Source organism: Perca flavescens, chromosome 6 (assembly GCF_004354835.1).
Source record: "Perca flavescens isolate YP-PL-M2 chromosome 6, PFLA_1.0, whole genome shotgun sequence".
Lineage (NCBI taxonomy): Eukaryota > Metazoa > Chordata > Actinopteri > Perciformes > Percidae > Perca > Perca flavescens.
In genome coordinates, this window is record NC_041336.1 from 1,577,018 (window position 1) to 1,593,929 (window position 16,912).

The 16,912-nt window shown below is 40.1% G+C and overlaps 2 long non-coding RNA genes across 2 annotated transcripts; both read left to right on the forward strand.

The window, feature by feature from the left end:
• The first annotated feature begins 15,067 nt into the window (after positions 1-15,067).
• LOC114557827 (uncharacterized) lies at positions 15,068-15,643 on the forward strand. The gene is made up of 3 exons (XR_003692846.1): positions 15,068-15,089; positions 15,414-15,459; positions 15,572-15,643. It is a non-coding gene; the product is annotated as an uncharacterized LOC114557827 (long non-coding RNA).
• A 416-nt stretch (positions 15,644-16,059) lies between these two features.
• Positions 16,060-16,474, forward strand: LOC114557828 (uncharacterized). The gene is made up of 3 exons (XR_003692847.1): positions 16,060-16,101; positions 16,188-16,298; positions 16,404-16,474. It is a non-coding gene; the product is annotated as an uncharacterized LOC114557828 (long non-coding RNA).
• Positions 16,475-16,912: the final 438 nt, after the last annotated feature.

Below are 16,912 nucleotides of genomic sequence, written 5' to 3' on the forward strand. Positions count from 1 at the left end.
ACTTTCTACGTATTTGTTTTAACAGCTTCTTCTTAGTTTCAAAACAGGATTGACCCGGTTTTACCCAAATGTATTGAAGGATTAGGGCCACTACTGAAATGTAACCCTGCTCTACGTTCTTCAGTCAGGGCCGTTGTTTGGCCCGATGCTAAAGTGGAGGAAGCTGTTCATCTGCACAAACTGCCATGACACAAAGCTGGTTAAAAATCAGACAGGTATCCCTCTAAGTGTACGCTATATTTATAGTATATATCTATATTTTCAGGGCTTTACCTGGCTGTCAGACAGGCCTTTACGACTGGGAACTGAAGATATTATTTCTGCTCTCTTCAAAGACACCAGACTCCTTTGACAATAACAACAATTTAACACCTAGAGCATGATGGGAGTTGCTGCCTCCATCGCTCAGTTAGTTAGTGGTATTGTGGGACTTTGGTGTTTTTAAAGGCTTAGTTACAATTATAATCTATAAGGGCACCAGATAAATTATATCTGTAGATTTGAAAATATGCAGTTTGACTTACAAGAAGTGCAATAAAACCACGTAACCACACAAGAGCTCGATATCATCCAAAACTGGGTTTATATTCACTTTAAACAAACAACTGTGTGTGTGTGTGTGTGTGTGGGTGTGAGTATGTGTGCCTTTGTGTGTGTGTGGATGTGTGTCTGAGTGAGAGTATGTGTGTGTGTTAATGTGTGTGTGTGTGTGTGTGTGTGTGTGTGTGTGTGTGTGTGTGCGTGTGTGTGAGTGTATGAGTATGTGTATAAGTGTGTGCGTATGTTTGACTGTGTGTGTGTGTGTAAATTAACTTTGACATTAAGCAAAATAAATCCTGATGTAAAAGTCTGTGCTAGCTGCTAGTGAAAGCTAACGCTATATCTGTTATAGAAACTGCCTCAGTATTGTGTTTCATGATACAAAAAACTATGTTTTTTTATTTAAAAACATATTTTTCTATTTTTGTAGGTCATCATTTACAGTAAGCTGCATCGGAGCAAAGTGTGAAAACATCTTAAAGTGTGAAAACAACAACATCTTAACTTCCTCTTTTTGGTTTTCTGCGTTCGTCTTTGACCATCAGTAACGTGTGTATTTAAATTCCAAAGACCAGTGGGTGGGATGTCTGAACCTGTAGCTGAATGTTTACCGTATATGGAGATGATATTCAGATGTTTGTTTCAGAGACAACCCCTCTCTGTGGGAGGATATAAGACTGCAGATTATTACATTTCTCTGTCTGAACATTCTTCAGATTTGCATCGTGTCAGAGTTCTGCTCTTCTTCTTCATCTTCAGACTTTTTGCAGTTTAGATTTTACATTTCTGCTTTTTTGGACCTTCGTACCTGAAACTTTCTCCACCAACTCTTCGGTAAGACTCGGACTCTTCTCCAACTTTTGGTATTTTATCACCTTCTTCAACGTTTTTTTCTGACATTTTTTAGACATTTTGTTCTTTTTATCAAAACATTTAGTCACTTTTTTAACCTTTAGGGCACTTTTTTCTAGTTTTTTGTTGTTTTTGGGGCAATTTCATTGTCGTTAAGGTTACAAACATAAACAAAAATACAATTTACGGACATTGTTTTGGAAATGTTTTCACTATTTTGCCTTTTTTGGTCCTTTTTTTGATGGTTTGTTTGTATTCTAAAGAACCTTGAAGTTAACTGTGATGTAATGAAGTTAACTGTGATGTAACATAGTGTGTGCTATCATGTGATTTTCCAGGTATCCCTGCTGCTGCTGACTCTAGAACTCATCTCTCTCCTGTCATTCAGGTAAATATACTTTATATTATTATTCTGAGAAAGTTGCCCAGGACCACGGTCCGGATCAAAAGACCAAATTTTGGTCCAATCTAAAGAGGTGGTCTCGGTCTGTACCAAACTGAACCATCGTCTGGTTCGTTCATTTTTTGGATTGTTCGCACTTTTGGACCAAAAATAAGCAGCTCTGGCAGGATCTCCTTGTGGGAAGCTCATTTAAGGAATAGCTTGGTGCTTAGTGTGTAGGCTACATGAGAGAGAGAGACAGTGAATGCCCTTAGAGCAGACAGCTGTCTGCTATCAGAGCTGAGAATACATCAGCAGTTTACTTGTTCAGTAGTAGTAAATGTACAGTGTAGGTTTCTGTTTGTCTCTGAATAAATGCTCCAGAAAGAAAGTAGTCAGTAGGAGAGAACAGCAGTCAGTAGGAGAGAACAGCAGTCAGTAGGAGAGAACAGCAGTCAGTAGGAGAGCGTAGCAGTCAGTAGGAGAGAGTAGCAGTCAGTAGGAGAGAGCAGCAGTCAGTAGGAGAGAGTAGCAGCGGTCAGTAGGAGAGAGCAGCAGTCAGTAGGAGAGAGTAGCAGCAGTCAGTAGGAGAGAGTAGCAGTCAGTAGGAGAGAGCAGCAGTCAGTAGGAGAGAGCAGCAGTCAGTAGGGGAGAGCAGCAGTCAGTAGGAGAGAGCAGCAGTCAGTAGGAGAGAGTAGCAGTCAGTAGGAGAGAGTAGCAGTCAGTAGGAGAGAGCAGCAGTCAGTAGGAGAGAGCAGCAGTCAGTAGGAGAGAGCAGCAGTCAGTAGGAGAGAGCAGCAGTCAGTAGGAGAGAGTAGCAGTCAGTAGGAGAGAGTAGCAGTCAGTAGGAGAGAGTAGTGTGTGTGTGTTGTGCCTCTGTGTGTGTGTGTGTGTGTGTCTGTGTGTTATGTGTGTGTGTGTGTGTGTGTGTGTGTGTGTGTGTGTGTGTGTGTGTGTGTGTGTGTGTGTGTGTGTGTGTGGAGCTCGCTCTCAGTCAAAATCGTACAAATAACACGGGTTTACACTTTGAAAATATATGCAATGTGTACCATAGGCGCGGGAAGTAGGGGTGCTGGGGTGCTGCAGCACCCCCCGTTGGTGGCAGCACCCCTTGTTGGCAAACTGCGATCAAGCCCAGATTACCCAATGGGCATTAATCATTATGGTGATAATTATCCAATCAGAGTAAAATAAAAGTTGTTTACAAAAAATGAAGTCTTGTGATTGTGTGTTTTATAATTCAGTATGATGACTGGACAGGTAATGATTGGGAGAAGGCCGCATGCACTGTGTAGATTGGCTAATGGTAAAGATGGGTGGGCATAGAGCAGGTTGTTTACATCGTACTGATTCAAGATCATTTTTCTAAGAACGAGTTGAGATTGAAAGAGTGGAATTAATTTGTAATTGATCCCTGGTCAGATTGCGTTGTATTAGCGAGGGAAAGTGTGGAAAAGGGAGAGAAAGAAGCAGCTGCTATAAAAAATGTCCCGCGAATAATATATATTATATAGGGTATTTCACACTGTTTCTTATGGTCTCCTAATGGGGTATGTAACATTGGTTGGGCTGAAAATGGCCTGGTTGATATTTGATTGGCCCTTATGCATCCCTGTGTTTTGGCCCTATTTGCAACAAGAGCTTTTCTTCCAAATATGGTATGCTCGTGAATATTTAGATGAGCTGCGTGCTGATTGGTTGAGCCTTAGCCCCGTACACACACGTAGAGACGCGCGCTGATTGGTTGAGCGAATCGCCAATACCCACACATTAGAAACGCGACAGAATCTCATATTCCAGACACTGCAAGGTTTTGTTACCAAATTCACTTCTGAGACTTTTTTTATGCGAGAAATCAACTATATAAAGCTCAAATATGGGCCGTGTTACGAAAATGGATGGCTGATTGCAAATTTGGTAAAACTGTGTGTCGGAGTTCAGCTGCCTGTGGTGCTGCCTCGCCGCCCGGCCTGACTTCCTCCACAGATCCCGGCCTGCTGTGAGCTGATTGAGCTCCGACAGCCCACAGCACCTCATACCCGCGCAAAGTCACCGTTTGGGCTAATGGACTACTACCAAACGCCGCTGCCCTGACAGATCTCCAGGGCCTGTAACTCCTCTCTTCCTGCTAGCTAAATGGCCCGTGTGTGAGAGTGAGAGCGTGGTCAGCGAGCTTGTTACACCAGCAATCTCATGTTACACACATGTCATGCCACTTAGCTATACAACATACCTAAATGTCTTATAAAGCTAACAACGGTGTCCGATTTCAAGTTAATGATTATTTGTGAGCTGTAAGGGTTTCGTTAGCTGCGACTGTCCCTTCAATCCTATGTGTACAAGATTGCGGCTAGTTAGCTTCATTTTTGGTCTAAATTCGAGTATATTTACTGTTTGAATTTCGTCACGCCACTTATACAACATCTAACTAAATGTTTTATTAAGCTAACAACGGTGTCTGATTTCAAGTTAATGAATATTTGTGAATTCCAGAGGAATTCTAAGAGGAGGCTAGCTAGCTCTCATTGATAGAGCTCCATCCAGCCGCAGGCTCTATCAATGACACTCATGGACAAGCGGCGTTTATTTCCCCAATCGTTTGTTTAAAGGTACAATATGTAACATTTCTGCTTTAAATGTCTAAAAATGAACATACCTATGTTATATATTTTTATGAGTTGTGTTCTTACACTATCCCAAATGTTTCTACCAAATGTCAAACCCAGAAAAATCTGTTATTTTATTTTCAGACATGGCACGTTTCCTTTAGTCGCCCGTCAGTGGCGTCCTATAATCCTTTCACCCTCCAGTTGCTCTAACTTCCGTCAGAACACTGGCACCAAGATGGTACTTTCAGGAGTAATTGTGAATCATACAATGTCGCAGAAAAAAAATGCTTGTAACCGTAATACTGCTTTTTTTGCCATTCAGCATCATTTTGTGATTAATTACATCCCACTTTTTAATCACAGTAATACAACAGAGACCTTATTTATTTTGAAAGTTCAATATCGATACCAGCTTGACGTTACTACAATGTGCTAATGTTGATGCTAAAGCTTTGTGGGTAACTATTATACATTCTTTGGTAACATTATGAGGTTACAACATCTTTCAACACACTAATACCGTTATTTTTAGTATGACTGTTTCGACCACAGCTAACAGGACTGAGCTAACTCACGAATAACTTCACTAGTAACGTTAACGTTAGCTGTATAGATAGATGATTAATCTAATGCTAATTTAGCCAAAGTAGCACACCCAGGTCTGTCTGCCTCACTCCCCCGGCGCAGAGAGACTCAGTTGGGATGACAGCTGACAACAGCCCCGCGACATATAGCTAGTTACCGTTAGCCCCCAGTCAGCTATCAGCCAGGTACTTTCATTACAGCAACCCCCGGCCAGAACTTATCTCCAGTGCCTGGTGCTTACGACGCTAACGGCAGTTTAATTAAACGTCGGGAAACAGACTATATCAGACCCAGCACAGAGTCACAACGAAAATCTCCTCCCTGCCGACTCGTTTAGCTGTCTTTGCGGTTAGCTAAATTAACCTGACAAAAGGTGGGTTTGGCACCAAAACAAAAAGTTAAGATTCTTGAAAAGTGAAGGGGAGATAATTCGGGTCAGCTGGGAGATGTTCTGCTGCTGCACAACAGGCACCGAACGTCCTGGCTCGCTATCGCGGAGATTTCCCCGACAATCCCCACCCACACCGGTCTCTCAGCCTCGTTTAGTAGCTAGCTAGCGTTAAAACAAACCCGGTCCGCCCCAGTGTTGAAACCATCCAAAAGGTGACATTGATATGTGAAATATTTTGTGTTTTAGCTGCTGGCTACTTTTAGCTTGCTGGCTCACTAGCTAACTGGTCAGCTACAAATAAAAATCTAATCAAGAAAAACGTAATTATGTTGGGGAAACTGCAGCTATTTTATTACAATAACATGAATAAACGTTACTAAACATAATGTGAATAAACTTGAACGGGTAAACTCGTCCGTGAACTGAAGCATTCTAACCATTGGCATATATAAAAAATTCGAACCGGCAGCGAAGGTGTTTAACACTAAAAACTCCCATAATTCCACGCAACTTCACAACGTCATCAAAAGTCCAGTTTTACCGTCCATTGTTTTGGTTGAGAGACCCCTAGCGGCAGAAAGTTACATATTGTACGTTTAAATAACTCAACACATTATAATTACACACATTAAAAGAGTAACTGGAACATGTGGTAACAGATTGCTGGCGTAACAAGCTCAATGATCGCACTTTCACTCACATACACGAGGCATTTAGCTAGCAGGAAGAGAGGAGCTGCAGGCCCTGGAGCTCTGTCAGAGCAGCGGTGTTTGGTAGTCCATTAGCCCAAAACGGTGACTTTGCGCGGGTATGGAGTGCTGTGGGCTGCCAGCCGTGACTAAGCTCCATCTACCTCACAGCAGGCCGGGGTCTGTGAAGGAAGGCAGGCCGGGTGGCGAGGCAGCAACACAGGCAGCACCGGCCTCTGAACTCCGACACACAGTCGGACAAAATTTGCAATAATACATCAATTATCGTAAAACTGCCCAGATTTGACCTCTACATAGTTGATTTCTCGCATAAAAAAGTCTAAGAAGTGAATTTAATGGTAAAATAGCATATGAACAATGTATACAATTTCTGAGATCTGCCCGACCTAGAGTCAGAAGACTAACTGATCTCAGGTCAGTTGTGTAGCCTATGCAAATGTTGGGGCGTGACAAAGAGAGAGATTAGAGCCAAATGAGGAGGAGCCGCAATAGTTGACGTCAACTATGGGGCTCGTTGAGATTCGCCCGTTTTCAGAGGCAGTTTCAAATAGTGAGATTTGCAGAGGAAAGAGGTGTCAATGAGATTTAGAGGTTCTATATATGTCCTAGTTACCCACTAAACTGTCATTATTATACTATGACAAGTTAAATCAGTTTTGCGTTCTATCACCCCTTTAAAAGAGCTGGGAATGATGAAGAGGAGGATGTCGAGGAGCTAGCTAACGTTAGCTTGGATGAATCGCTGCCTTCTACCAGCTACACTCAGCCACAGCTAACGGTGTTAACTTTAGCAAAGTTGTTGTGGAAAAAGACAGAGATGAGGCCGGCGGTCATCAGCATTACAGAACAAGGTAATGGCCCCTCAGGTACCATCATCTCTGAAGACCCTGCACTACGGGGACCGATTACAGAGACCGTCCGGGAGGAAGTTATACCCAGAGGGATATTAGCCTTTCAGAATCGGGCGGCTAAATATCCAGCATCTCAGATGGGGGACGAGGCTGACGGCAGAAAGACCCGCTCTCTGGCACTGACCCGACACCTTCACAACGGTGAAACGGTACCACGGGAGTGGATTCTATATTCACTGTCCACCTGAGACATTTATTGCGTTGCCTGTAAAGTGCAGTGTTGTATAAAGTACTAGAAAGCAGTACTTGAGTAAAAGTACAAGTATCGTACTAGAAAAAGACTTTGGTAGAAGTGAAAGTTACCTTTTAGAATATTACTTAAGTAAAAGTCTTAAAGTATCTGATATATACTGTACTTAAGTATGAAAAGTAATTTTCTGATATTTAATGTACTTAGGTATTTGAAGTAAAAGTAAAAGTTCTTTTTCTTTTTAAAAGCAAGCGGTTAGAACTTTTATTGTGAACTTTTATTGTGTCTTTCTTATAGTAAAGCATAAAGCATATTCAGGGTTCCCATATCTTCTTAATCTCACTCATCAAATCAAATTCACATTCGTTTCTAGGACTTTTCAGGCACAATTCTCTTAAGTTCAAAGAACAAACAGCATATTTTTAGAGCTGACATCAATGTACAGAAATATTTCTTGCAAATACGGCCACGGGTGTATGACGTTATCTTCACCACTACCCTTATCTATCGTCGGGGTGGTTGTCTACGATAGCGGGAGGTCCTCCGGTAGGTGCTCGTGCTTCCATGGTGGTTTCAGTTGTGCGTCCTCCTCCTCCTTTAGCAACAAACAAGCGCTGAAATGAAGTGCGCGGCGTGCGGAGCGTGCGTAATGCAATCTAGGAGCATTTTATTTTTTTGTAACGAGTAACGAAGATGCTTAGTGGAAATATAATGGAGTAAAAGTATACATTTTATCTAGGAAATGTAGTGTAGTAAAAGTGAAAGTTGACATAAATTTAAATAGCAAAGTAAAGTACAGATACGTGAAATTTCTACGTACAGTAACAAAGTATTTGTATTCTTTGTACTTACATTACAACACTGGTAAAGTGCTCCCAACACACAGCAACGCATCTGTAGTAGGGTTTAGCAAGCTGCTGAGGGAGCTTGACTGTGAGGATTTGATCTGCGACTTTGCAAAGAAATAGAAAAGAAATTAGAACTTCTAAAGGTAAGAGCTATTATGCTATTTGTAAACGGAGTAGGTTAATATAATCTGTTGACCATGTGACCAGATAATGTACATATTTGGTGAAATGCCATGCATAGTGCAGTAGTCTTTTTTCGTGTTTTTGTTAAGCCGTTCATTAGCTTGTTTTTGTGATTATGTGCCGTAAAGCCTTTCCCTGCATTCTTTTCCTAAACCCAATCTTTTTTTTTTTGGTGTGACGCAATAACACACAACATGGCGACGCGAGCCGCGTGCATATAAAACGCACCGGTCTCCCCTACTTTAATTGGAGTGCTCCACGTATGAACTGCACGAAGAATTTTACTTTGGCATACACATTGCACGTTTTTTCAAAGTGTAAACCCGTGTTATTTGTACGCTTTTGAGTGAGACCGGGTTGGTGTGTGTGTGTGTGTCTGTGTGTGACTGTGTGTGTGTGTGTGTGTGTGTGTGTGTGTGTGTGTGTGTGTATTGTGCCTCTGTGTGTTTTTTTTCAACGTTTTTTTATCTTTTTGTTTTTTGTAATTTTCTTACTTCTATTTTTCCGAAGTTTTGGCGCTCACTTATAAATAAAAAGAGATCTCTATCTTTTTCACAGCATTTATAACTCTGTGTTCTCCAGATCAACATGAAGATCTCTATCTTTGCCGGTGTTCTGCTGATCTCTGCTGCCGTGCTCTCTGTGGACGGACAAAGTTGGGATGACTTTTATATTAAGCATATCAGCCTTGGGATGCCTGCTCGTGATTGTACCCGCGAGATAAGTGACAGAAGAATCAACAGAGAAGAATCCAACATACGATGTAGGCCTATCAATACCTTCCTCACAGGGAGTGTGAACGCCGTCAGAGACCTCTGTGAAGGACTGGAAAGCGGCATGTATTTATCTGAGCCTATTTTCTCACTTGTTAACTGTGTCTTGGATAGAAATACACCTTTTCCCCCGTCGGTACAACGGTGTAGCTCGGAACAACAGCAGAGTTAGAGTCACATGTGAGAGGGGTCGACCTGTTCACTTAGAAAGATATAAACAGGTTTAACAACCACCAGAGTAATATATTACTACCTGATGAATCAGAGTAATCTGTTACTACCTGATGAATCAGAGTAATCAGTTACTACCTGATGAATCAGAGTAATCTGTTACTACCTGATAAATCAGAGTAATCTGTTACTACCTGATGAATCAGAGTAATCTATTAATAAATAAAACGTGACAGTTTATCTCTGAGTCTGTTTTTAATGAAGACATGTTCAACAGAGACGGTAATTTTTGACACTTCAGGCTTTTATTTTGACATTTTTGTCACTTTTTTTGAGGTTTTTGTTGCTTTTCTCACTTGTTTCTACATTCACATTTAAACTGGTATTTTTATTGTAAAATAGCCTTTTGTAGAAGTGTCACACTGTTTTCACTATGCTTTGTTAACCATGGCCTGTGCTGTATGTCACTTGTGAAAATTTAAATTAAAAAAGTGGCCTTTTGCTTACATTATTCACTCATTACATGTTAAAGGATCATAGTATAGTTTCTCTTATGTCTGCTCATGTGTTTTGCATTTTAAGTTTGTGATGAATTATTCCAGATGGTCATGTTCTCTAACCTCCAACTGTATCTGAGATGATAACACAGCCAACACTGAGATAAGTCAGTAACGTTTATTTGTAGAGCACTTTGCACAGATACACATTATGAAAGACATGTTATCGTTAGTATTGTGTGTGTGTGTGTGTGTGTGTGTGTGTGTGTGGGTGTGGGTGGGTGGGTGGGTGGGTGGGTGCGCATGTGTCTATATGTGTCTGTGTGTGTGTGTGTGTGTGTGTGTGCGTGCGTGCGTGCATGTGTGTGTGTGTGTTAGGTTTTACAGTGTATTAATAATCACACGCACACAAAGACACACATATAGACACACGTGCACACACACACACAGAGACTTTAGTAAGGTGATTACTATAAAGTAATACAATGAGTAAAAGACATAAGAATACAATAATAAAAACATAGTTACCTAAAATCAGACAGCCATAAAAAGTCTTCTTCTTTGCCCAGAAAAAGAAGATATATTGAAATTTGAAATATTGAAAAGAGCAAGAGAACTGCTTTTTGAAGCATGAAGGCTACCGTAGCTGTAATCCGTACTTGGAACTGCGTTGTGTGCGAGAGATGATTGCGATATATGATTTCAACGCTAGATGGGAGTAATTTTCACACATTGGACCTTAAAAAAAGTTTTAAAAATCTGTACTTTTACTTAACCCTTGTGTTGTCTTCACTGCGACCATGCACTTGTTGCCCTCCGGGTCAAAACCGACACGGTCTGTTTAGCTGGTTTTATGAAGCATAAACCCGTAGTGGTTATTCAAACTCATAACCACTAGGGTTACACTTATTCTTAGCAGTGATGTTCAATAACTGCATTTATATGAATGCACATGCAGGTACAGGGCCGTTCAAGTACATTGTAATTTTTGTGTGTTGCTCTAAGAAATACAATAAAAAATTACAATGGAAATATGAAGCTGTAAAAATATATAAACATATACATATATGTATATACGTATATACAGTATGAAGTAGAACAATATAAGGAACAAACAAATGTAAGACGAATAAAGTTACAATTGCAACAGTGAATAATATGATAATAACGGAATAAAGATAACATTGATCCAGAGGTTTTTTAATTGTCATGATAATTCTCTGGAAACATATGTTGTATAAAGACTATGAGGGAATATGCCTAGCTGTTATTTGCTGTTTATACCATCATATAGGTGAATACTCCATTCTGATTCCTCAGCCAAAGCAAACAGTAAAATGTGTTTTTGCAGACGTAGGCCGGGAAAAGGTACAGGTGGCTTTTTGGTGACCTATAGTTTCCCTCCCTGTCTCCTGGGTAACCACTGCAGAAAAGTCTGATTTCAGAGACAACCCCTCTCTGTGGGAGGATATAAGACTGAGAAATTATTTCATTTCTCAGTCTAAACATTCTTCAGATTTGCATCGTGTAAGAGTTCTGCTCTTCTTCTTCATCTTCAGACTTTGGGCAGTTTAGATTTTACATTTCTACATTTTTGGACCTTCGTACCTGAAACTTTCTCCACCAACTCTTCGGTAAGACAAACTCTTTTTTCTGACGTTTTTTCGATGTTTTGTTGTTTTTTTCCAACATTTTTGGTCGCATTTTAAATTTTTTTTTCAAAGTTTGTTGTTGGTTTTTGGACAGTTGTTTTTAATGTTTTCCTTGGTTTTCAAAAAAAATTTCCCCCTCAACAATTTAGTCACTTTTTTAACGCTTTGGGCACTTTTTTGACTTTTTTTGTTGTTTTTTCTAAAGAACCTTGAAGTTAAATGTAATTGTAACGTAGTGTGTTTGTTATCGTGTGATATTCCAGGTATCTCTCCTGCTGCTGACTCTAGAACTCATCTCTGTCCTGTCATTCAGGTAAATATACTTTAGATTATTATTCTGTCTTTAACACATTTAAACTTCTCTGATTCTGTTTCAGCTGCAAAGACGAAAACACAAAAGGTTAATTTTTTTCATTTTCAGTTTGATGGTCTCAAACATTTCTCTGTCTGCATTCTGGTTGAAATAAACTCTTAATTCACCCATTTACATGTGGAGATATGCTGGCTCTATACACGCTAAAAGTCCTGATTATTTACATGGAGTCTGGTGGGTTTGGTGATGGTGATTTCATGTTAAACTAAAAGGTTCTTAGATTAAGTTCTCTAACAGCTTTTATAACTCTGTGTTCTCCAGATCAACATGAAGATCTCTATCTTTGCTGGTGTTTTGCTGCTCTCTGCTGCCTCCGTGCTCTCTCTGGACGAACTAGATCCAAGTGTTCAGAATTTTATAAATCAGCATATCAACCAGAACATGGATCCTAACTCCTGTGACGCCGTGATAAAACAGAGAAAAATCAGTAAAGCCTATAGTAATAAGTGTAAGAAGGAGAACACCTTCATCAGTGCAACGTATGGCGAAGTCACAAAGATCTGTGGGGATGAAGGAGAGCCATATGAAATAAACAATCGTATTCTGAGAATTAGCCTTAAAAAGTTCACCGTTGTTAATTGTAAATGCAATGACAACCTCACGTTTGACTACTGTGGCTGCAAAGGCTCTCGTCCCAACCTCAGAATTGTAATCGATTGTGATAACAATGGTAACCCTGTTCACTATGAAGAAGGTGTAAATATTCTCAACTGATGAATGTATCAGAGTAATCTGTTACTACGTGATGTATCAGAGTAATCTGTTACTACCTGATGTATCAGAGTAATCTATTACTACCTGATGAACCAGAGTAATCTGTTACTAACTGATGAATCAGAGTAATATATTACTACCTGTTGAATAAAAGACATGTGACAGTGTAACTCTGGGTCTGTTTTTAATGCCGTCATGTTCACTCATTCATAAAGTATTCTGGCTATGAGTAATTACTTAATTTCCACCTCTGGTTTTTGGGATTTCTTTCACATCAAGTCTAATATTATCAAAACCTCCCGATTCACCAACCAAACTCTGTACAATTTTCTACATATTTAAAGAAAGAAACCACACACCTTTACCCAGCTGTCAAATTAATATAGTGGAGTAAAAACTACAATATTTCCCTATGATATGTACAGGAGTACAAGTAGTAAGGAGCAGAAGTCATGTAAAGTACAATTACCTCATTAAGTGTTACCCAACTTAGCTTTATTTCAAGGCTGCTTTTCATATTTGTTAGACTGACTATTATGTATAAACAAAAACATTAAATATGACAGTAATAGAGTTATGTACCAATAGTGGTTGATGAAATGTAAAATACATGAATGAATTAAGAAAATGAAACATTTTGTGGACTACTTTACTTAAATTCTCTGAAAATTGCCCAAAGTTTGGTTGGTGACTGATAAATATGGTGCAGTAGACTTAAAAGTCTGTTAAATACTCAAGTAAAGAACAAGTACCCTTAAATGTTGTACTTAAATACAGTACTTGGGTAAATGTACTTAGTTACTTTCCACCTCTGGTTTTTGGGAAATCTTTTCTGTCAAATTGAATCTTATCAAAACCTCCTAATTCCTCCACCAACCAAACTCTGTACAATATTCTGTTTATTTAGAGAAGAAAAATCTGTCTCCAGCTGTCAGATTTATGTAGTGGAGTAAAAGTCCAATATTTTCAACTGAGTACAAGTAACTCAAATTTAACTAGTTGTACTTTAGTTAAACTCCACTTCATTCAAACAATGAATCATTTAATTTAAAGAAGAAACAAGTTGTTTATATTTATTTATTAATAAAGGGTCCGGGCCCCTAGAGGTTCCTCAGAGTCACTGCAGGTTGTTGAAGACCCCTGGTTTAGACCACATGTGTTAAACTCGAGGCCTGCGGTCCAAACCTGGCCCCTTGCAGGTTTTGATCGGGCCCGAATATCAACTTACGTTCAGAACCAGTTTTGGCCTGAAAACCGAAATCAGAGATTGCATTTTCCACCCCAGATTTGGGAAAAATAACATGTAAGAGATGTCTGAGGGGGGTTCAGTACATACAACAGAGTTGCAGGCTGTAATATAGGCTCTGCAGTGGTAGAGGAGGTGAAACCAGGGAGAGTAGTGATGTGCTCAGACTCTGCATAAGGTCTGATGACACTGGGGGAGGGAAAGGTTGGAGCAGGTGGGAGAGTTAGTGGGGTTCCTGTGGGGGCCCATGTGGGGATAGAAGGGCATGAGCTAGCTGATGGAGCAGAAAATGAGGAATTAAAGAGAGATGTTAACTCCTTCAGGACATGAACACCTGTTTCCTGGGTGTAAGTCTTGTGTTTTCTCCCTTAATGAAGAGTGATACATAGAGGATGAGTTGAGGATTGAGCCACCAGATGGAGCCCTGACTCTCTTACACAGTTTAGATTCTGTCAGAAACAAGAACACACTGAACACAAGTGGAGCACTAACTAAAATAATCTGTTCACCTTCAGCTCTGATCTCTAAATGTTTTGTTTATGATGTTTTTAATGTCTCCTGCTCTTTCATGATTGTGTGTTACCTATTTTCTGTGTTCTCTCTGTTTAGTTTTACTTCTATCCTTGCATATGTTTCATGCTTCAGTTTCCTGTTTTACTTTGTAGTGTCTGTTGTTCTTGTGTCATGTCAGTAGTAATAGGATGGCGTCTTTGCGCGTGCATGTGTGACGTCATCACACGCACGCGCAAACCCGCCATGTAATCTGGTCATATGAGCGTGCATGTAACGTCGCGGGTGCCCGTTGGTACTCGCTGTCGCCATCTAGTGGCCGAATGTGGTATTGCATCTAATCGTTGCTGGTACTCGCGGGCGCCATCTAGTGTCCGAATATGGTAGTGCATCTAATCGTCGAAACTGCGCACGCATCTAGCGGATGTGATGACGTCGCGGTCGAACGTCGGCACACCGCGAGTGCCATCTAGCGGCCGAATATGGGAGCGCATCCCGCCGTCGATGCTGCGTGCGCCTCTAGCGGATGTGATGACGCAGCGGTCGAATGTCGGAACACCCGCGATAGCCATCTAGTGGTCGAATATGGGAGTGCATTTCGCGAACGTGGTGACGTATGTAGTGTGGGCGGCCGCTTCACCACTACAGGGGTCTGGTGCACTTGAGCGGAGGCGTATTCTCACAGATTTCATTGTACATGTGGTACCCTTTTTACCACGTTGCGTTTTTCCGCAACAAAAGGCCATCTGGCGTTTGTCTTATGTTTTGGTGAAAAACAACTAGGGATCGTTTCTCAACAGTGCCCTCTTTAGCCTTTTGTTTACTGCTATTTAGCTCTTTTTTTAGATGTTTTTTAGCTAGTCTGGTAACTAGCTTGTTTCCACGTTTTTTCCACATCAAAAGCCCTCTGGAGTTTCACTTTTTAATTCTTTTTCATCGCTACCTACAAGTGGTAAGTAAAGCTTGTGTTTAAGAATGTTCAAAGCTATTTAATTCATTCAGTCATTCATGAATTAGCTAAAACTTTGATCGTGTGTTCGTAATGCTGGTGGGTTGTACCACATGACGCTAGTGTTAAAAAAAAAAAGAAAAGTTGTGTTAGACCAGTAGCTAGCTTGTAAATGTGGGGTCTTTTGTTGTGAGTGTTAAATCGTCATAAAGGGGTTTGGTTTGTGGTGTTTAAAACCCCTTGTTTCAAGACGGGGTCTGCTCACTTTTTACCTGCATTTTGTAGCTACGTGGCTAGCTAAAACTTTCCCTCGTTTTCAACAAAAAGTCCTCTGAAGAAAGAGGATTCGGTTCTACAGCAATGGCTGCATTTGGTGAGTATATTTAAAAAAAAAAAAAAAAAAAAAAGAAGCTTATTGTAAGGTATTTAATTCATTCAGACATTTGTGACTTAAAAACGTTTTTTTTTTGTGTGTTATAATGTAGTTTGCATCATTAGGTGATCGTGCAAAGAGCTGGGATAACGTGGCTGTGTTAGTTGACGAAACTATTAAACCATAAGGTAAAAAACTTATAAATATATTATACACTACAGCATTAATTGATTTAGTACTGTGTTTTCATTCATTTTGTTTTTGTTTTTTTTAAAAAGCTCCGTGTAGCCCATTCCTACAGACCCCAACACGCCAGAACATTAAACCAAAGGCCACTCTAATAAGGAATAAGAACACAGCAAACAGGTATTTACGGTTTATTTATCTCTTTCAGTATGTAATATTTATTACTGTTTAATTTATCACTGTGTTTGTAGCCATCTAATATATATATATATATATATATTTTTCTTTGTCTAGACAATCAGCCCCTGAACAAAGGATCCGCAAGGGCGAGGGCTACTCGCTCTCCCATGTGGCTGAAATCAATCCTGTTGAAAGACCATGTGCTTCGATGCCCCTCTCTGTGAAAGCTGCTCGCCTAACGTTCGCCATCGTAAGCCTAAGAAGCAATTTATTGAGGTGAGTTTAAAAGGAAAGCAGTAAAATAGCGTGTTGTATTTAAAAAAAAAAAAAAAAATTTTTTTCTAATCTAATGCTAATTCCAGCCTGTGAAGCCATACACGACCGGTCTCCCGCCCAAAAGTAGCACCCCTTCCTTTGTTCCGGTCTCGTCTTACCCGACCACTGTATCTTATGATAGTAACACAGCAGCTGAGGTGAGAAAACCTTTTGTAGCTAACAGAATATATTTACATAGTGTTGTAAAAGCTTTTTAAATAAAATGTATATATTTTTAAAAGGCTTTTTTCCTTTCTTTTTAGCAACTAAAGGCGACGGAAGACTTAGTTACATTGTATTTGACGCCTGAGGACGATTTCACACAGTCACCCCCCATGGAGCAGATCGTATGTCCACAAAGCCTAAGAAGAGATCTAGGAAGAGATCTATTGAGGTGAGTTTAAAAGGAAAGCAGTAAAATAGCGTGTTGTATTTAAAAAAAAAAAAAAAAAAAAAAAAAAAAAATCTAATCTAATGCTAATTTCAGCCTGTGAAGCCATACACGGACTGTCTCCGCCCAAAAAGAAGAAGCCCTTCCTTTGTTCCAGACACGCCTTACCCAGACACTGTATCGGGTGTTCCTAACACCACTGCAGAGGTGAGAAACGCATTTGTAGCTAGCAGAATATATTTACATTGTGTTATAAAAGATTTTTAAATAAAATGTATATATTGTTAAAAAGGCTTTTTCCTTTGTTTTAGCAGCTAACGGCACGCAAAGACTTGGAGTCCTTGCATCGGTCGTCGTCTAGTACACCAACGCCCTACCAGC